Source organism: Octopus bimaculoides, chromosome 11 (genome assembly GCF_046866305.1).
Source record: "Octopus bimaculoides isolate indiv1 chromosome 11, ASM4686630v1, whole genome shotgun sequence".
In the NCBI taxonomy this organism is placed as follows: domain Eukaryota; kingdom Metazoa; phylum Mollusca; class Cephalopoda; order Octopoda; family Octopodidae; genus Octopus; species Octopus bimaculoides.
The window spans coordinates 78,538,652-78,561,760 of NC_142938.1; positions in this window are offsets into that span (position 1 = coordinate 78,538,652).

Genomic DNA, 23,109 nt, shown 5'->3' on the forward strand with positions numbered 1-23,109 from the left:
ATTTCTGCAATTTGAGGGCGATGAAATAAGTACCAGCTGATTTAGTGGAGGCAAAAGAAGCATCAAGCCCACCCCCACCCCCACCCCACCATCACCACCACCACCCCGCCACCATTATTATAATTGTAGTTGTTGTTATTATTAATATAATAATAATGATAATAATAATAATGATAATAATAATAATAATTATTATCATCATCATCATCATCATCATCATCATCATCATCATCATCATCATCATCATCATCATCATCATCACTATTATTATCATTGTCATTGGATTTCAAAGAGGAAATACGTGTGTTCGTGAGTTGAAAGTTTTTGTTCAGTTTTTACTGATAATATTTTTGTATCTGAAAATTGTTTTACTACATTTCCGTGACCAGGCCTACTGGGCTCGTGCTGAGCCCTTTTGAGGCGAATTTTCAATTTAAATCCTCCATTCTTTCATTCCCCAATTTTAAAATTTGCAAAATGTCCTTGGAGAAGAGTGTCAGCACTTCCTTTCTTTTTGACTTCCCCACTCTACTGTCGGAAAACAGCCAAAAGAGTTTAAAAATCAATTGTCTCCGCCCTCTCAGCGCCTTAAAAGGCACATAGAGAGAGAGAGAGAGAGAGAGAGAGAGAGGCATAGACAGAGAGAGGGAGGGAGGGAGAGAGAGAGAGTGAGAGTGAGAGAGAGAGAGAGAGAGAGAGAGAGAGAGAGAGAGATGACCAAAGTCTTGCTAGCACGTGCAACGCTGAGCAACAGAAGGAAAAACAAGAAACGAAACGCGAGGAAGAAGAGGAAAAGAAGAGCAAGGAAATTCAGCTAATGGACGCTTCAAGCGTCGTAACACCTGTGGAACCAAGGCCTCCCATTACCACCACTAACATTAACACATGGAACAGCCGAGGTTTTGCTTTAATGGCAAAGCTTACAAATGAATTCATTAATGTTTCTGTAGAATCACTCAAAGGCTACAGAAATATGTTAAAAAGAAAAAGAAAAAAGATGTGTTTTGAAAAACACACCTCCAGATATTACAGACAATACAAACAAACGTACCATAGTGTACAAAACTATATCTTTAACAAAATAGACGTTTAGAAACCGCCACAATGCAAATAGTTGGAAAATACTTGTAACCCATTTGGAAAGACGTAACATATCTGTCGAGGGGTAAGAAATATGGCACAATTGAAGTCAGATTTGCTACAGAAGATGTAGCAAAACAGCACTCAACAGCCCAGCTGAGAAACAGTGAACTTGTCCTAGTTCCAACATAAAAAATACTGGAGATACCACCAGAAATGAACGATTACTGGATTGTCGCAGCCGACCTGCTCGACTTGAAAGATAACATTAGTATCATTCAGGTCGAGAAACAAGGAAAAAACAACTGGACTGGTGAGGAATTGCAACTAATAGTGCAAATAAACCAAAGTGAAGATAAAGCCTTCACTCTCCACTTTTAGCCCTGAGTTCCGTAGCCACTGATGGGTGTGCTTCTGGTCTACATCAGCTTGTTTGCCACGGGCCACATATTTGCCATGCTGAGGTTTTTGTTCCCGCCTATCAGCCAATTAAGCGTCTTACGTCTTTCATGGATTTCAATGAGTTTTAACATCCAGTCGTTAGATGTTTCAAGATATTTTGCCAGTTCAATTGTGGTGGTTTTGTAGAAGATTTCAAATTGGTTCGAGCATCGACCTCCTTGAGCTCTGGATAGGTAAAGACGATCTGCGTCTGCCTTTCGATGGTGCATCTTATTACAAATCAACAGCTTAAGGATTTTCCTGTCAATCTTCCCTATTGCGCTCATATCCCAGTTCAACACATTGAAACTGTAAATAACAAACCGAAACTGATAACACCTTGTTACGTGCTTTTAACTCAGATTTTAGGACTTCTCGAACTCTCTTATAATACTTCTTCCTAATATTTTCTTTCATAATCGCATGTTGAATGCCAGAGCCCTCATCTATTCCCAGGTATTTGTAAGTTTGTTCCTGTTCGAGTTCTTTTATGACTGTGTCCACATCCAACACCACTGAGTGTGAGATTTTCAGTTCCATTACTGAAAAGTGGCCTTTGAACATTTATCAAGATTATTATTATTATTATTATTATTATTATTACTATTATTATTATTATTATTACTATTATTATTATTATTATTATTATTATTATTATTATTATTATTATTATCATTATTATTATTAATAGTAGTAGTAGTAGTAGTAGTAGTAGTAGTAGTAGTAGTAGGTTCTGCTTCTGCTAATGTTAAACGCTTCGGCCTACTAATAAAATCTTGCGTAAAAGTTATACTTCTCGGAACCTCTAAATATGCAAGAGAATTCACCAGTTGGCAAAACAGCTGGTTACTTAAGGTTAGAAATCTACCATCGTCTTTTCTTTTCCATTAAAAATACCACCTCTATCTTAGAATATTCAAAAATCGATAACATTCGGTATACTAGCGTGAGTTGAATAAATTCTGGAGAGATTAGTTGTTGAAATTAATCAATATAGTTTATATTTCATAATTTATAAATGTATCCATCTATTGAAATCATTATTAAATATGCTATCCATAAAAGAAGCAAATACGTTAGTGAATTAAATAGTCAGACGATATTTTAAATAATTAAACAAAAAGAACTAAGAGAAAACTTCAGAGTGGTCAGTCAGATGTATATGAAGAAGACAGACAGAGAGAGGCTTATTAGAATATCATTCGGCATAAATTCTTAATTTATTAAAACCATCTCCGCTTCTAGAGGATGTGTTACAATAACGAAGGACAATTGTCTTGCCGCCTCTAGTGTGCCAGAAACACACGTCAACAGCTGTTCTCTTATCTCCTAGAAACAATATTGACCTTTCTCTAAATGGCATACCAACTTGGGAGGCATTCTTCATCCTTCAGATTTTATTTCCTCCTTACAAGAGGTTGATCTCAATTGCCGTATTTTAATCGTGACACATCCTCTCGAAGCGGAGAATATTTTAACGAAACCAGAATTTATGTTGTATGGTAGTTGATATACCTGTATTTGTCTATGTTGTTCATATACATGCAACTGGCCACTCTAAATTATTCCTCATTGCTCATTTTTGTTTAATTTCTGAAAATTGCGTCATATATTTTACACTTTTTGTATAAGTCTAAGTCAATAAGTAGCAACCCACTTTTTACCAAGTATCTATACAGTTCACCAGCCAAAGCACCCGACAGCAGTTTCCACATTTATGGAAGACACGTTATTGGTTGAAAGTTGTGTACAATATTACCATTTAAAGGATCCTTGGCATCAAACAATGCCTTTCCCTTTATCATCCAGCTGGGTTTTGCGCCTTCTTGCACGCACTCATCTAGCTATATTATGATTATTATTGTTGTTGTTGTTATTATTATTATTATTATTATTATTGTTGTTGTTGTTGTTGTTGTTGTTGTTGTTATCATCATCATCATCAAGGCGGCGAGATGGCAGTATCGTTAGCGCGCTGGACGAAATGCATAGCGGTATTTCGCCCGTTACTGTCCTGAGTTCAAAATCTGCCGAGGTCGACTTTGCTTTTCATCCGTTCAGGGTCAAATAAATATGTACCAGTTACGCACTCGGGTCGATGTAATCGACTGAATCATTTCCTCCAAATGTGAGGCCTTGCGCTTCCAGTAAAAATGATCATTATTATTATCATTAATATAATGATAATAATAATAATTATTATTATTATTAGTAATAGTAGTAGTAGTAGGTTCTGCGTATGCTAATCATTTCTCGGAGCATCTAGATATCCAAGAGAAATCCCCTACGAAGTCAGAAATACGAGTCAACAGATGGTCCTGTCCTTTTTCTTAGTGCAATGTCACCTTTGAATACTCCTTGATTCTGGAGATCATCTCCACTTCCCATAAGGAGCTGGTCTCAAATGCCATTCGCTAATAGTAAAATATCGTCTAGAAGAAGAAATCATTCTAATAAACGAAGAATTTATGTTGTATAGTGTTTGATATACCTTTATATGACTACTAAATAATTAACCAAATAATTGCGATTGCTTACTTGCCCCAACACAATCGTGTTTGATACTATCAAGCTTGGTTAAGTAGCCATTCAAAATATGATGGCAATGACGATGACAAACTCTTGTATTCCTTCTATGTGGAGCCGTTCTTCAAATGAACATCAAAATAAAAAATGTTTAAAGCTAAATATGAACGCTGCGGATCACATATAAGGGTGAGAGGCACCATTGCGGCGACTCATTTCGTCACCTTCCTCATTCCTCTTAATGTTACCCCTTACCCTTCTTCCTACATCCTCTTCACCGATACAAGCAAAAATCATTTGAGGAATATGGAAAAGAAATTAACTTTTCCAAAACGTTCATGCCTTTTTTTCACGCTCTTAGTGACAAATGAAGGACGTTTTAACACTGTCACCTGAACGGCTGCAAGCAACAGCGAAATCGATCTCAAATCACCCTATACCGTATTAAAAGTAAAAGGGAAAATAAAAAAAACAAAAATAATAATAACGATTGGATTATTTGGAATATTTACGATTATATGTTTTTATTGGTGGCTCTTTTCAGTCATGGGTTATTTCGACGATGCAGTTCTTCGATCGTGTCTCAGTTCAATCATTTGTAAGTCAGAGCAGGAACCAACACCAGCGAAAGCAGATGCAGCAATAACAGCAACAACAAGAATAACAACATCAACTAAGCAGTCTAAACTGGAATGATACCGGATGTAAATGCATTAACTTAACAACGAAATGATAACAATTGGAAAAAATTTCATGAAATTCTTTTGAAAAATTTGTTGAAAATTGGTGACAAGTAATAAAACGTGATAATAATTAAAATATAATAGATGAGAAATTACGAGAGGGGTAACAGTATGAATGAGAACTAATTAAATCAAATAATGAGATTAATTGTTCATAATGGTCGAATGAAAGATACATTATTTAGTGAGGACTGTGTGAAATTGAAAGTGGTGGATTAAAAAAATGTGTGTGTGTGTGTGTGTTTATGTGCATATGTGTGTGCATACGTGCGTAAAACCATTAAGAACGCAACTGTGATACTTTCCTTGTAAACTATGTGGTTTCAAATTCGACGTAAGAGACAACTCTTTTTTCTGTCTGTGAAACCGTTTTCGACGATAGTCTTGTTATATACACACACCGTTATTATATATATGTATATATATATATATATATATATATATATATATATATATATATATATATATATATATATGCACCAACGTATATATGTATAATATATATACAGACATATTGACTGGTTTGGTGTGTTTTTTTAAATTCAATATACTACGTGTCTAAGATCTTCACCTAAGTCAAGCAGGGATAAAATAAACATATATATATATATATATATATATATATATATATATATATATATATACATAATACACACACACACACACATTCACATAATACATTCAGTCGGACTGAACCCGGAACCATGTGGTTGATAGGCAGGCTACTTACCACACAATCACTCCAGCGTCTATATATATATATATATATATATATATATATATATATATATATATATATATATATATATATATATATATATATATATATATATATATATATATATATATATATATATATATATATATATATATATATATATATATATATATATATATATATATATATATATATATATATATATATATATATATATATATATATATATATATATATATATATATGTATATACATATATATATGTATATGCACACCCGTCCACCCACACACAAACATATTGAAAATAACAATAATGAAAATAGAATGCTTAGATAATCTTATGGTAAACGAAAAGAAAATATGTAACGGTTTTCTTTTGGTCGTTTAAGACGACCGCTTGTCGCTGAACTAAAATTGACAGAAAAATTGAGATATATTGAATTAGACTTTCATAAAATAATTTCTCGGAGTTAATATACTTGTACGAAAAGGAAATGTGAATCTGATGCGATTTTTGATAAATCTAATATAATTATTTTCGTACAAAAGCAAAAACAAAAAATATTGTTGTTATTACGAAGGACAAAATGTTGAAAGGATTTGAATGTTATTGTTCTTGTAATAATTTTAATAGTCGAAAAGTTATCTGCTATTTATTGTGTTGCTGTCACTGATCGTTCATTGTTGTCTGCAGCTGTCCACGTCAGTTTACCGTCCGTCTGCCGTCTCATCTCTGGAGTCTCTCAATGCTCTCTCTGCTGTATCCCGAAGCTCTCAGCCAAGTAGTCAAGGTACGGCCAATTTATAATGAGAGTTAGGGTTAGAAGGAAGCGCACCAAAAGATGAAATCGTCGCTGAAGCCTATTTCACGAAAGATCGTGATTGGTCAGGTTTTGTCGATCACGTGGGTAATATTCTAGTGAATCGCATGTAGAGATGTAACTGCTGAACATTCCCGCTATATATTCTTCCTAGAAAGCTCACATGGCGCTGTGTTACATGTTTTTCTGATTGTTACTGGTTGATAGTGATGGAAGTTAATAACAATGGTAGCAGGTAGATCTAATGGTCGTGGAAGGAGGGACTATAGCATAGTTGCTGGTTGTTCTCTCCCTTGGTTGATGAGTGTGGTAGCTGGTACGTCTGTTGGTGGTAAGACGAGGGACAGTAGTAGTAGCAGTAAGAGTTAGCGCTCCCTGTAGCTTGTAGTAATCTTTAATCTATCTAGTAGTGGCGTTGATTAAATGCAGTTTTTCATTTATAAGCTAACAGGGATCGTAGTGGTGGTCCTATTAAGGAATGCAGTATTGTTGGTGATGGTTGTCTTTCTTTCTCCGAGGTAGGAACTTACAGGTGGTTGGTATTTGATAATGAAACACATTTCTTTGTTAATGCCTCGAGAGGGAAGTTTTAAAGTTATGCTGTTTTTTAACTGCACATGTTCGTATATGTGCACGAAGTCTTTTTTTTTTTCTATATTCCGTATTTTAATTTGCGATCTCTGCAGGATCATTCGTTGACGTAAATTCTTCGTGGGATTTCAAGTATACTGCTTCCCACATTCTGAGCAAATTATCAACTAAATTAGATTTTCAGATGCACATGTCATGATATTTTTTATTGTCCTTGTTTAAAACAGATATCTGATCCTTGTGTCAGATTAAAACATTACACAGTCAGGTGTTCAGCATTATTTTGTTGTTATTATAGTTTCGAGCTTGGCCTGTATTAGTATTTTTCCCTGATTGAAGAATACTCATTATGAGGGTGTGTGTTTGGAGGCTTTGGTTCATCGTAGGACCCTTCATTCAGTAACAGTATGTTATGGCATATAATATTGTAGGCCTCATTGTTTTTGAGTTTGTAGGAGGAGATGTATGATAGGACTTTCAATTTGTTTCTCAGTTTCGGTTAATTTACTGCATATTGAATCTCTGAGCTTCTTGAATTCCATTATCAGTTATGGATGGTAGGAAATGACTACCAAGAAGTTCACTCCTTGGAGTTTCATGTCTTGGATGTCTATATCTGATACTGTTGTACAAATCCTTTTGGGTAGGTTATAAGGGACATTCATCCTGCAATATCTCGGATGGCTTGAATTTAATTGATGATATTATTTGGATCTCTCGGTAGCCCATAGATTCGCAAATTAAGAGATTGTTTTCATCACCATCGATCTGTCAGATTCATATGCAACACCCTTGCCATTGAACATAAAATAATTATTCTTTAGGATAAAGTTTAGTCCTATAATAAAGATCTTGTTTTATGCGATAGGGGATTTCACAACTATATATGTAAATACATACAAACATATGCACACACACACACACACACAAACGCACACACACACTCACACACTCATACACACTCATACACACACATAAACAGTTCTATTTTCTTTCTATTGTTAAAAAGAAGTGAAACAAAGCCAATACATGTCTTTATTGATGGCTCCTCTAAGATAATACAAACTCTATTTCAACGGAAGAGTTTACACACTCACACACACACACACACACACACACACACACACACACACACACATTTGAACTGGACGCCTGTCCATTGCAGTGCAAAGCTATTATTGTCATTCTTGTCCAGGTGAAACACATATTACACGCATATTACCACCAACACCACTACCAACACACCTAAACCATAACAACTGCTACGAGGTAGTAATGTGTTGAGGTGCATTGATGCACTAATGAACTTGAAAATCGATCCCACGACTTAATGATTATGAGATATTGAAAAAAAAAATGTTTTGTCCTCGGTTGAAATGCGTCTAACGATAGATAAGTTACTGCAGAGTTCAGTTGAGACTAAACAGCATCGACATTTTGGTTAACCAATAACATGTTACGGCGTGTGGACGTTGAGCGTCTCTACAGGCATGGATACACACATTCATACATATATACACACACACACGCACATACACACACACACACACACACACACACACACACACACACACACACACACAACATGTCTTGTTTCTATTGATACTTATAGACGCACGACTGCAATCGTTATGCTTAATGGTCCACACAGATTATATTCCATTTTGCTTCCACTATAGAGGTTAGATAACTCCTGTGCGATGTAGTGTTAGTAGTTGTGAAAGATAGAGCAAATGTTGAAAATTTTGATTACATAACACAACTACTACTACTAATAATAATACTATAAAATAGTGTGATATAATAATTATATAAACATTCGTTTGTCTTAATTTATAATGCATATCTATATCTATCAATATATATATATATATATATATATATATATATATGTATATACACACATACATACATACATGCATATATACATACATACATACACACACACGCACACACACACAGACACATACATATAAATACATACATACTGCATATATGGGTAGAGGACGTCACTAACGGTGCTAATAACATGAAATACGTAAACAAAGAAAAATGGAGAACAGGACAAATTAACACAGAGAAAGTACCCTTCATCAGTTGTCAGCTGTCTATGTACTCCGCATTTCTAGCATTCAACGACAATATGTGTTTTCAAAGACAGTTGCTCCCATAAATTCTGATATAAAACTTAGTGTCTATGGAGTGTCAATGTTAGGAACGAAAAAGTGACAGTGGAAGACAGACAGACAGAGAGATAGATAGATAGATAGATAGATAGATAGATAGATAGATAGATAGATAAATAGATAGATGGATAGATTCATACATACATACATACATACATACATACATACATATATATATATATATATATATATATATATATATATATATATATATATATATATATATATATATATATATATAAATATATATATATATATATATATATATACATACACGTATTTACACGTATATATACATATAGAAATATATATACATATCAGCACATATATACATACATGCATATATATATATATATATATATATATATATATATATATATATATATATATATATACATACATACATATATATAGAAAAATGAAAGATTATTATATAGCTGAATTGTTGTGAATATCATAAGCAGTTAATTTTGACAAGCCGGAAGTCTTATGTTTGATACGGTATCTATATCGGTCAGAAATAGCATCGCTATATCCCTTGGCATCACAGCCTACTATTTTAGAAATTGAAGGCATTCCATCGACAATCACTATTACTACTACCACTACTACTACTACTACTACTACTACTACTACTACTACTACTACTACTACTACTACTATCTGGTTGCTGTTGTGACGGTTTAGGTGTGCTGGTAGTGATGTTGGTCGTAATTTGTGTACCATCACCACTACTACTATCACAACCAATAAAACCACAAATAGAATGGTCTTTTATACAATTTAAGTCCGCATCAAATTTTTGGATGCTGTAGGTAGAATAGTTACTGCCAAAGCCGTGGCATTGATTATCCATAAATATCATAACAAGTTAAATCTAATTATGTATTATATCATATTATATCATATTCCATTCCACAATAATCCGCATTTTATGTTACTTAACAAAACCACACCACTTCATATCATATTACTCTTAGTTACTTAACAGAATTTTATATGCTATCAAATATCAATCGAATTGAATGCCGTATCATACGATAATCCTCAATATCATTCCACGTCATATTACAGCAACACAGCATCTTAAATCAGCCGTTAGTTCTCTGTCTTTCAATCTACATCTTGTTATATTATCGTATAATATTAAATACTACTGCACTCTTATCGTCAAAAATGACAGTTTTATTAATTATAGAGATGGCATATTCGTATAAAACGACAAGTGAAACTATTGATTAATTTCTTGCGTAAAGACTTCGCATTTCATATTTAGCAGTAAAATGCTACACTTTGATCTTAGTCCAAACGGCCGAAACCAATAATTCGTAAATGTGATAGTGCATGCCTCCTGCTGAAAACGATGGGCTGCAACGATATTAGTATATAGACACTTTAGCCGGCAAAATGAATCTTTACTTGTTTATTTATTTTCTACTAATAACATTTTTTCTGGTTCGATGATTTAACGATGGTTACAAAAATTTAATTAAAATTATGATATTATATAGCAAAACAGAAACCATAACACAAACAAACAAACGAAACAGAACAAAACATCATTATTTACAAAACATTGAAAGATTTACATTTGACTTCCGATATTCTTGTGTCCTATTATCATTATATTGAATTAAAATTTGGGCACAAGGCCAGCAATTTCGAGGGTGGGCTTAAGTTAATCGCATCGATCCCAGTACTCAACTGGTACTTATTTTATAAACCCCGAAACGATGAAAGGCAAAATCAACCTCAGCGGAATTTGAACTCGGAACCTGAAGACGGACGAAATGCCGCCAAACATTTCGCCCAACATCCTAAGTCCTACCATCATAAGATTGATATAAAGTCCTACCATCATAAGATTGATATAAAGTCCTACCATCATAAGATTGATATAAAAAAATAGAAGCTCGATAAAGATTTCCCTGCTTTCTATTGCTATTCATAATTATAAGAGTGTTCATGTTTCTCGTCCTACGTAACTCAAAACTAACCTCTTACTTCAACCTATTCTCATTTTAGTCTCTTCCATCCTTCTTTCGTCAACCGTTTGCAAGTTAGAACATCGTGGTAAACACTTCATCCTTTTATCCCTTTTCATTTCTCTTTTATTGTCACCCACTCTCTATCTATCCTTTTGCTCTCCCTTATTCATACACTACTAATCACGCTAGCAAATAACTACACATGGCTAATTATCTCGTGTGCATTATATCAAACTCTATAATTTTGCTTTATCACTTGGCCGTATCTTATGGCTTAATTACGCCTTCCACAACGTAAATAATTTTGTGCAATATATGTTTTATATCGGCCAAATTTGGTAACGAGCAGAAATAGATTTCTGAAACTCACTGATCTATGAATCTCATTTTTAAATAACCAAAAGTTTTACTCATATCTTTACATTCTCTTGGCCATCTACTTTACAGAATTCAATTATACTCTACTAGTATGTGTTTAATCACCCAGACATAACTATTATTCATTCACAATCCATGTAACATGCAAAGGAAACAATCGATGCACAAGTATATAATATGATGTAAGATCGATAATAACGAGCAACGCAGGTGGTGATTAAAATTGTTGTGGCTGGAATCTCCTCAACGGAATGATGGTTCAAGTATGCGTTGCATAACTTTATTACAGAAACTTTAATGATAGCTTGGTCAATTGAAATCCCATAAAAATTATGGCTTTAGGAAACGTGAATATTTAGAATGTATTGATAATTGCAGATATATTCCAAGATGTGTGAGCTTTAATCATTATTCTTATTACATATACGCTCTAATTGTTCCTCAAAATTCTGTTTAATCTTATGGCTAAAATTATTCGCTATATATTATACAGTCATAATAATATATTGTATAGTTTATTAATCAAGTTACGGATATACGGTCACATACACACACACATACACACACACACACACGCACACTCATTTACACACACTCACACACACGCACACACACGCGCAGACTCACACACATAGCATAGATATAGTAGAACCATATACAACGAAAAGACACAAATCACTACCACTCTTGAAAATTCGCCCAGTTAGCGAAAGCAGCTTTTATTGGCGCAAGCTTAGCTGCGTAGAGTGAAGTTTGTTTCCAAACCACATGATTCCGGGTTCGGTCCCAACGTGAGGTACCTTGGGTAAGTGTCTTCTACTATAGCGTGGGGCTAACCAAAGCCTTGAGAGTGGTTTTGGTACGGAAAACTGAAAGAAGCCCGTCGCATGTGTGTGTGTGTGTGTGTGTGTGTGTGTGTGTGTGTATGTTTTAGTGAGGAGGATTCATTGGAATCTAGGCACATGAACATGTAAAACGCTGCCCGAAATGACTCGCTACGCTATCATACAGCTCAAAGTGAAGTTATACACACACACACACACACACACACACACATACATACGCACACAAACAGATACAAACACACACACATGGTATATTCTAATTTATTATCTTCTAAGAAGATTATTGGATTGATACGCTAAATGTTGAAGAACTGAGAGAAAACTAGTAATCGTTTTGGCGTAATCCCTTACTTTTTACTAATATATATATATATATATATATATATATATATATATATATATATATATATATATATATATATATATATATATATATATATATATACATTCACGTATATATATATACATCTCTATTAACATTAGTGTGTTTGTGTATGTGTGTATGTGTGCATGCGTTCCTGCGTTTGTCCCTCACCATCTCTTGGCGAGCGGTTCCAGTGCGTTTACGTCACCATGACTTACGACTCCGCAAAGGATAACGAGAGAATAAGTACCGCGCTTAAAAAATGTGCGAGGGAGTTGATTTGTTCGTCTAAAATTCTTGAAGATGGTGCCTCAGCGTGGCTGCAGTCTAATTACTGAAACAAGTCAGAGCTAAAAGATAAGAGTGTTCATATCGCATAACAGTTAGCATCGTAATACTTTGCCCAACACCAACTCTCTGCTGAGACATTGCGTACTCTCGGATTAGACATCTTATCTGAACTAGGACTGCACTGCTAATGAACTACATTGCACTTGCCTAATATTTTTTTTCCAGGAGAGGACAATGAAGTTATATTTCACTACCGTTCTGCTCGTGATATCAACAACTGTCGAATTTGTGTTGCTGGACTGTTAACTGTCTTTCGTTTAACAGCAGAGGACGCGCCAGTTTATAAATAATCCACGTTTCTATGTATGATATTATTCATGTAGTTATAAAAATAATTAAAAAAATATATAGTACTGTTTTTACTTCGCGGATTTTCAACCATCGCGATAGTGGAAGGATTACTGTATATATATATATATATATATATATATATATATATTTATATTTATATTGCAAAACAACAGCACAGAGTAATCGACGAAAACTTAAATAATAAACCGCGATAGGGTGAGGGATTACTGTATACACACACACACACACACACACACACACACACACACACACACACACACACTCATATATGTATGTATATATATCTTTATATATATATGTGTGTGTGTGTATGTATGTGTGTGTGTGTATGTGTGTGTGTGTGTGTGTGTGTGTGTATGTGTGTGTGTGTGTGTGTGTGTGTGTACTTATGAATACTGAAGTACACGATGTTTAGAGACCAAATATCAAAAAGTGTGCTTCGCCAGTTCGGTCACTTCGTTGCTTTTAGTTACTTTATATTCACGAAGACTATTAAATACGAAAAGAAAAAAAAAATCAGTCGAAGTAGAAGACGAAGAAATAAAAAGGAAAAAAAAACTAAAACAACATATAACATCAAACGCATCGGCGCTAACAATAAAATAAGTAGAAGAAACGAAAAGCATAAAAAAAGAACAAGAAGATAATTATAATAAGCAGAATTAGCATTACCAATTCACAAGCGTACCATAATTCATCGAAGAACTAAAGAAACTCCGTTCAGTAGTCGTCTATTTTAGCGTAATCGTTTCTTGGCAAATATATCGATATATGTAAATCACTATACCGTACTTGATTGAAGACAAACTTTTTTTGACATTCTATGAAATATATATTTCGAAGGAAAACTTCAAGCGATCCGTACCAGAAGTGCACAACCGATACAAAAGAACCATTTATATAAAGTAATAAAAATTAGTGAATGTCAATGGAAAAATGGAAAACTAATAAATAATTTATTTAAACGACTATATCAGAAGAAAAAAACCGTAGATTGTTATTATAGCCGTTTTTATCTTTTCTTTTTTTTTTTACATTATATGAAAACTACCTCTCATTATATCTATTTGTCTCGGTTTTACATAACGCAAGTATTTAGAGTGTTTGTTTTAGGTCTTCACACTATGAAGAATATTTTCTCATGTGAAAGATATCTCAAATTCAGTCCTTAAAAGGTAATAGTTACTAAAATTAATTCACAAAATATTTTGCAATTTGTTATAAAGCTCTTTAACATACACAACAGTTTATCATGCTGGAGTAAAATAAGAGAGTAAACCAAAAATTATACGCATTCTTCTTTCTGTTATTTGTTGCTTTTTGGTGCACTTCTTCCAGCGGTCCACAGGCTTGCTTATTCCATCAGCGAAGAATGTTTTTGGCTGGCCGCGCAGCCATTTATGTACCACTTTCTGTACTTCTTTGACTGTAGCAAATTAAAGAGCAAGTTAAGGATGTTTTAGCGGTCTAAAGTAACGATAGAATTAAGGGGCGAGGCCTGCATTGTATGCAGGGTGTTTCAGCAACACGAAACTCAATTTTTCAATGGTTTCAATGGCGTAGGCGGCCATATGCGGACGTGCATTGTCGTGGAAAAATAACACTCAATTTGACAATAGATGTTTGTGTTCTTCCTTGGTGCACACTGCCAGTAGTGCGATCATGTTTACTCTGTAACATCAGAAAGAGAGCGTCCAGAGTGAAGCCGCGATTACATAACTCCAGGAGCACTACTTTTAGCAAGCGCACGCTGAACGCAGTGCAACTATCCTAAAGTAAGTTTGGTGAAAGTGCAGAGAATATTTTACTTTACCTTGTACAATCATATCATTTTTCATATCCAATTTCGACTTCCTGTTATATTACTGGAGAGTTTGAAAATAATGCATTTTCATTCAGGAGATGAATTTTATGTTCTACCTTGTTTTAAAAATCAAAAATCAGTTTCAATAATAATGCACTTATTTCGAATGCTTCATTGCTTGAACCTATTTTAAAAATCGTAAATCGGGCCAATAATAAACTTCTTATCCAACGATATAGTTTCAACACTATAGAAATATCAACGAAATCGCACCTTAAATTATCTCCCACAATGAAATATACAATGGACTGCGTAGGACTAAATATGTGTTGTCTGTGTAAAGGACCGGATTGTCACTGTTTTAATGCTTTTGTATTTAAGTCTACCCAGAGCTCACCTGGAACATAAACAACGATCTTAACCAATTCATTGATGCCTTATGTAGGAAAATCGGATTGCCGAGCAAAGGATCCATTTTAGTATAATCACTGATTGTGTCCCTTGATCGTGTCCCTATATTGTTCAAGGCAAAGTGATAGTCAAGATAACTTAGAAAATATTGAATTCGTAAAGTTTATCAGTGAAAACCAAACTTGCTTACAATTATTTCATTAGCTTGATTTACTGAGTTCAGATAAATGCTATCTTACAGCCATGTGACTTCCACCAGACAAGCCTCTTCCAGTCACTATTTATATACTTGAAATTTTCATGTGATGCCCGATCAATTCATGTATTTCATTTAAGTGGTTAAGTCTGAAGGAAGGGGTCGTGGTTATATTCTTCACAGGTTCTAAAAGCAAACAGCAATAAAATAGTTGCAGTTATTTTTTACTCTTTTCGGGGCGGGAGACGGTTAGAGAAATGTATTCCTGGCGTCGGCCGTTGTGGTAAGAGAAGAAAAATAGTGACTGACTTGTGCAGGGCCCAAGGGAAAACGAGTTATTCACGTGGGATTTAATATCACAGTATATGTTTATAGAGAAAATTATTATTCGTAAATTATTGTTCATAAATATAAAGATTTCAACTACTGATCCCAAAATCATACAAATGGAGGAAAGTAGCATAATTGATTTCGTGATTCTCAGTACTTAACTGGTATTTAATTTAATGACTAGTGGAGAACGAAATTCACCGAGAGTCCAATGGGATTTGAACTCAAAACATAAGGTGATGTAATTACAAATCGTTAGGCATCTTGTCCAATGCTCGACCAGATCTTCTAAAGCATCAGTCTTTATATATAAAATCAATATTAAAGACATTAGTTGAAAATAAAATGAACAAAAAACATGATGAATGGGTGAAAATAAACATATGAACATCTTAACCTTGCTCTGGCTTTCAATGAGGATTCAAAACATTAAAGAAATAAATCAAATACAATGTATATTATTTATCGACAGCAAGGGAAATATTGAAAACGATGATTTGTATTTTGCTTAGAAAATTATATTTCACGAAATTGGGAAATCGATATTTAATATTTGATGTACGGTTAGTTTTCTAAGCAACCAAATACAAGATCTTAAAGACGATGTATCTAAGTAGTATCATCCTAGATGGTGTTAGTGTGTATTTCAGATTAAAATGCTCTAACATATTCAGTGAATTACCTTAATGATAAACAGTTTGTGACACATGTCCACAAATTTACGAGAAGGTAGGCGCGATTAAATTGACCGGGGTATATGAATGATACCAATCAACAATGAAGGATGACATGCAAGAATGACACCTCTACAATTTGTACCTAGATCGCAAAGGGCTGTACTAAATCAGATTTAGCAGCACTCTAATGGTCTATTCACCACATACTTTTCGAACACAGACAGAGGGTTTGGAAACAGAAGAAAGGGAAACAAAATCGACCTCAGAGTTTCCTTTTGCCGATTTCTGAAGAATGAAAGACAGTTGAAGTTCGCAGGATATGAATTCAAATCGTAAAGAGCCGAGACAAACGTCGATGTTTCAACAGCTGTGCCAGTTCATTGTCCCCTTTTGCAGACACGTATTCGAATGTCAGTAAAGTAATACACAATGTGATGGAGGATGCCTCTATCTATCTGTTTATATCTGAATACACGCGTTTATTTGTGTATACCACAATAGTATTCGTCTCTCCGATACGTGCCTGTAGGCATGTTTGATGACGAGATGGTAAAAGCACAATTGTGCAAATTAAGCTATACTCCACTGTGCCGAAGTGATTTATGACTGCTTCAAATGCAACTGATCCATGCTATTGATTGGGAAAGGAAGCTGGCTGCATCTCTCTAAGGATCGATCAACAAATCATGAAATTACACGTCAGAAGACACCTTCTCTCTTCATCATATCAATAGCAGAGAAAGAAAATATTTAATCCCTCGACTATCGCGGATGTTACGTTCCAACCCCCCACCCTGCGAAGTAGTAACAGTACTGTACTGTATATTTTTTAGAACTATTTTTATAATTTCTATATTCTTACATTCTTTTACTTGTTTCAGTCATTTGACTGTGGCTTCTTTCAGTTTCCGTCGACCAAATCCACTCACAAGACTTTGGTCGGCCCGAGGCTATAATAGAAGACACTTGACCAAGGTGCCTCGCAGAGGGACTGAACCCAGAACAATGTAGTTGGTAAGCAAGCTACTTACTACACAGCCACCCCTTATTTTATTATGGATACAAGACGACACAACAGAGGAATCGACATAAGTTTAAATAATAAACCGTGATAGGTGAACTGCGATATAGGGAGGATTTAATGTATATATCAATTGCTGATAAGGGTACAGTATTGGGTTTTGCAACCTTAATATATTGCACGCTAAGTGAATAGTGTGTCCTGCTGTGTTAGCAGTGCGATTCAGTCACTTTCTAAATACATCTCTTAGATTTTCTATAGAAATTAGGACTAGCGCTGAATGTCATGACGGCTCGTATGCATTTAAGTAAACAATGGGATTGTAGAAGTATAGGAGGTCGGTGCATATGCATATTTCCGGAGTAATTGCTCCTTTTCAGGACCACTTCCCACCCATGCATACATCGCTTAAATAGTCACAAAATTCACTTTGGTGTACCGATGTTACACTGTAACTATTTTTCTCTCTCCGATCGCATTGTTTACATAGACGTGTTCTTCTTATACTAAACGTTGTAACTTTCAGTTCCGGCTCGTCTCTATAGAAAATCAGTAGAGATAATTTTAAAAAGTGTTTTATATATATATATATATATATATATATATATATATATATATATATATATATATATATATATATATATATAGATAGATAGATAGATAGATAGATAGATAGATTGATAGATAGATAGATAGATAGATAGATAGATAATTAAACTTATACATCTAATTCTCACGTAGTTTGAACACAATATAATGATTTTACCGAGTGACTAGTTATGCCACAGCTGACGGAGACATCTATGTCTGTGTGTTCGTGCGTGCACGAGTGTATGCGCACGCGCGAGCGTGTACTCTTTCCACTATATCAAAATACGATAAAGATCAATAAATAAACTTTTGAGATGAAATATGTATTTTTAAATCATTAACTAAATACTGACACCTATTTGTAGTTCATTTTCTTATCTTTATATGTTTTTCCATATATTTTTGAATATTCTAAAACACAAAAAACATCCCTGCTGAATTTGGATTAAATATTATATACAATATTACCGCCATTGCTACATAAATCTTTTACGTAACTACGTCGGACAGACGCAGTATATATTACACGAAGGCTTCCAACTAGACATTACACTTGCACACTGAAATGAACAATATCTACAAGAAACGAAACCGGTTTCAAATTATGCATATTCTTCTAATTATGGACTGTGAAGATTTTCAAAAGTTAATTTGAAATTATTTTAGAATTCGTATTCTTATTGTGATGATCTGTTTTTAATGCATACTACTATATTTTGAAATAATTTCACTATAATCATATATTTTGAAATTCGTATTCTTGAAATGATTTGAAACTAGTACTGTATTATGCTTATAATAATTATACTTCGGAATGTGCATTAATATATTTTGAGATAATTTTATTGTGATAATCTCATTTTAATGCATAGTACTGTATCTTGAAATAATTTCACTTTTATCGTATATTTTGTATGTAATTCACTACTATATAGAAAGTAAATAACATTTTCTTATTTTCAACATACTCTGACTTGAGTGGAATATTTTAAACATTTTATCATTCGTGTGAGTAGGATTACATTCATAAATGCACGTGTATTTAAGTGATTGTATACGTACATTTGAATATAAATATTTCTGGACAGTAATGCTTTTTAAGTATTAATCGGCATTCTTTACACGAAGACAATAATCAATGCTTACCTTATTTATGGTTCAAAATATTCATGTTATACCTTGGACAGTTCGTTTCGAAATTTTATAGAGATCGTCGTATCTTATTGTACATTACTTTAACCCTGTCAAATGTCACTGAAATTATACAAAATCGATGGCTTTTCCAAAACGTAAACACGTTGCTTAATTGAGGTACTATATTTCTATACCTTTATTGAAATAAAATTACAGTTTGAAGTATTTTGTAACTGAACAGAGTCGTAGCTGACATTTTAAAATATTTTTAATCTCAGTCTCTTTCAGTCGCTATCTACTTCAATCTCAGTTCTCTTTTAACGAGAGATTGTGCATTGAAACCAATACGGGAGATACATATATGACCTTAAATATTCATAATCGATCTCTGTCTTGTATAATAGTTATCATTCATTTTACCTCTCCTGATTTAAAGGTGATGAACTTACAGAACTGATTAAAATGGCAGACAAGTTGTGAATTATCGTTTTACATAGTTAACAAAAATCTGTTTCTACTGAAACTATAGCTTCCTATGACATATGATCTTGCATTAATATATTTATCCATTCAGCACAGTAACCATCTGCCGATTAGGCTTTAATTATTAATGTAGATAGTATTCTATTTCAATAATTCTACAATTCATTTAATAAGACTATCTGGTTTCATTTATATATTAAAAGCGAAATCCATTTATATTTATGAAGAGTAACACCGATCAAACCGATGCCGTCCGTAGGTCTGCTAGAGATCGTGACATATCATTATTTCATGGGTAGTGAAAGATACAGATGGTCAAGTCGATAGGGTGTCAGATTACTATATCACAAGCAAACATTTCTTAGTTCATTGTTAGCATAGAACTGTGTCTGTTTCTATGTGAAGTTAAACTGGTAACGACCAGAAAAACAAGTTGTTTAAAAATTTTTAAAGCGTTTTTTTTTTTTAATTTTTGGCTGAGTGAATATATTTGAATTAAATGTGATATAAATCGGGGCCAAAGGATCTGTGTGGTAATTTTCGTGGGATTTCGCTTTTGTCTGTGGTTGGAAAGGTACTTGCCTGCATTCTGTTAGGACGTTTAAATACCTTCATAGTTCTAAATATGGTGTCTGCGTGTCAGTGAGGTTTTCGCTCCTCTTGGGACACAGCTGATTGTATCTTTACTATCAGACAATTGCAAGAAAAGTGCATTGAACAGAATCTTGCCCTACACCATTGCTTTGTTGATTTGAACAAAGCATTCGATACTGTTAATCGAAATGCTCTGTGGCTAATTCTAAGGAAAATAGATGGTCCAGAAAAATATGTAAATATGATCAGGGCGTTGCATCAAGACGTGAAAGCTAGGGTTAATTTAGGCTCTCTGAATCTTTTGCCATGGAAAATGGAGTAAAGCTAGGAGACCTTGATGCACCCACCTTCTTGCCTTTCAAAGCTCCGAGGAGGTTATTTACATAACAGGGAATATTTTTAATCTGACCAGACTGAAATTCAAAACTGAAGGTTTTTATTTCACTCATTAGGAAATTCTTATACGCTGACGATCATGATCTAGTCAGTCATTCTGAAACAGGTCTGCAATCACTTACATCTGCAATTGACGCAGCTTCTGATGAGTTTGGCTTGATCATCAACTTGAAAAAAACAGTTGTAATGTATCAACCTGCATGTGGTGCTGTTTGGAATCACTTGTTGATTCTTTCATCTACCTTGGGAGCTCTGTACAAAGTGATGGTACTCTGAACACAGAAATACATCTGCGAATTCAAAGGGCAACACAAGCATTCGGTGGCTCGGAGTCACGCGTTCGGCGCCAACAACATATGAATAACAATACAAAGTTGGCTCTTTAAAATCATTTGTCTTACCATCCCTGTTGTTTACTTTTGAAACATGAACATGTTGATAAAGACATTTCAAATTGTTAATACAATTCCACCATAAATACCTTCATCGCATTTTAAACATGAAATGGAGTTCTTTTACTTCAAACACAGATGTCCTTGTGTCTGCAGGCATCACCTCAATTAAAGCAATGATTTTGAAAAACCTAATGCGATGGTGTGGCCATATTGCTCGAATGGTGGATGAACGCACACCCAAACAGTTATGAGGTCACTTGGAATGGATTCACAGGACATAGAAACCCTTGCTTCGGATCGTGTTGGCGGTCAGGATAACGCATGCAAGATTCAAAAGAGATTTAAAGAAAAATGTTACGATCGAGAAGGTGAATCACAATGACGTTTTTGTGCGCACAGTTTGCGACAGGACTTGCCTTTCTTTTGTTCGGCTCAAATCTTATTTGTCTGTGCACACCTTTCAATGCAATGTATGTCAGAAGGTCTACAAATCTAATGGAGACCTCAAAAGACATGTTAAGTTCCACAGTGATCAGAACTTAACTACAGCTCTTGGTGGTCCAAATCGGATATGCAATCTATGTGGTGTCTTTTCAAACTATTGTCTGGTTTAAAAAGCCACATCAGCTACCATGATGGTTCTAAGGTGTAGGTACAGGATGTGATGAAACTGCGTAATGGATGGTAAACTGCATAACGAGTAGAAAACCATATATATATATATATATATATATATATATATATATATATATATATATATATATTGAACGGACTTCCGTACAGTTTCTGTTTCCTAATTTCACTGACAAACATTTGTCGGTTCGAGTCTGTAGGTGAAGAGAAAAGTGACGGTGCCGTACAGCTCTGCTCTGCAACACATGGTTGCGAAGCGAGATACTTTACTACGAAACTACGTCTATACTAATATAGCCAAATATGGTAGGGAAATGAAGATTATTTAAAGGAGCGCATCAGAGAAGTGTTTAATTAATGAATTTTGCACCTAATGTTGAAGCGAAAAGTCATTCGTGTTAACAATAATATTTCGAAAATGACAAACTAGGAAATTGAAGTAAAAATTGATTAAATATTGACCTGGAATAAGCAGTGGAGGTGGACGTGATTATAATCTTTGCTAAGTGCGTGAAGAACTTAGATGAGTTAGTCTAATTTTACTCTCTCACTGAAGTATAGTTTTATTTTCATATCACTAGACCTTAATATGACAATGGAAGCTTAGAAGACTTCAGCAATAATACGCGGATAGTGGGAGGAAATTGTTAGCGCGTCGGAGAGAATGTTTAGCGATATAACTTCTGGTTTTACTTTCTCAGTTTAAATGCTTCCGCGCTTAGACTTTGCCTTTTTTTCTTTACAGCGACGGTAGAATTTTACCAATTTGAGCTCCGGAGTTGATGTAATCAACTAACTCATCCGGCACCCCCGCAAAAGTTTCATGCCTTGTGTTCATAGTAGAAAGACAGGTCACTGCAAAAAAAAAAAAAAAAAAAAACAGATACCAGAAAAATATAGACTAAATAATAATAATAATTTATTATTTATATTTTTACTTCCAAAATTTTCGTTGCCTTTGGAAGAAGAAATATCAAAAATAAATGAGTGGAAATCAAACCGGTGAATGTGTTAGATAATAAGACATTATGACAATATTACCCTCCCCATACACAACATAGTTTGTCTTAACACACGAATTCACATAAGGAATCTTGCAA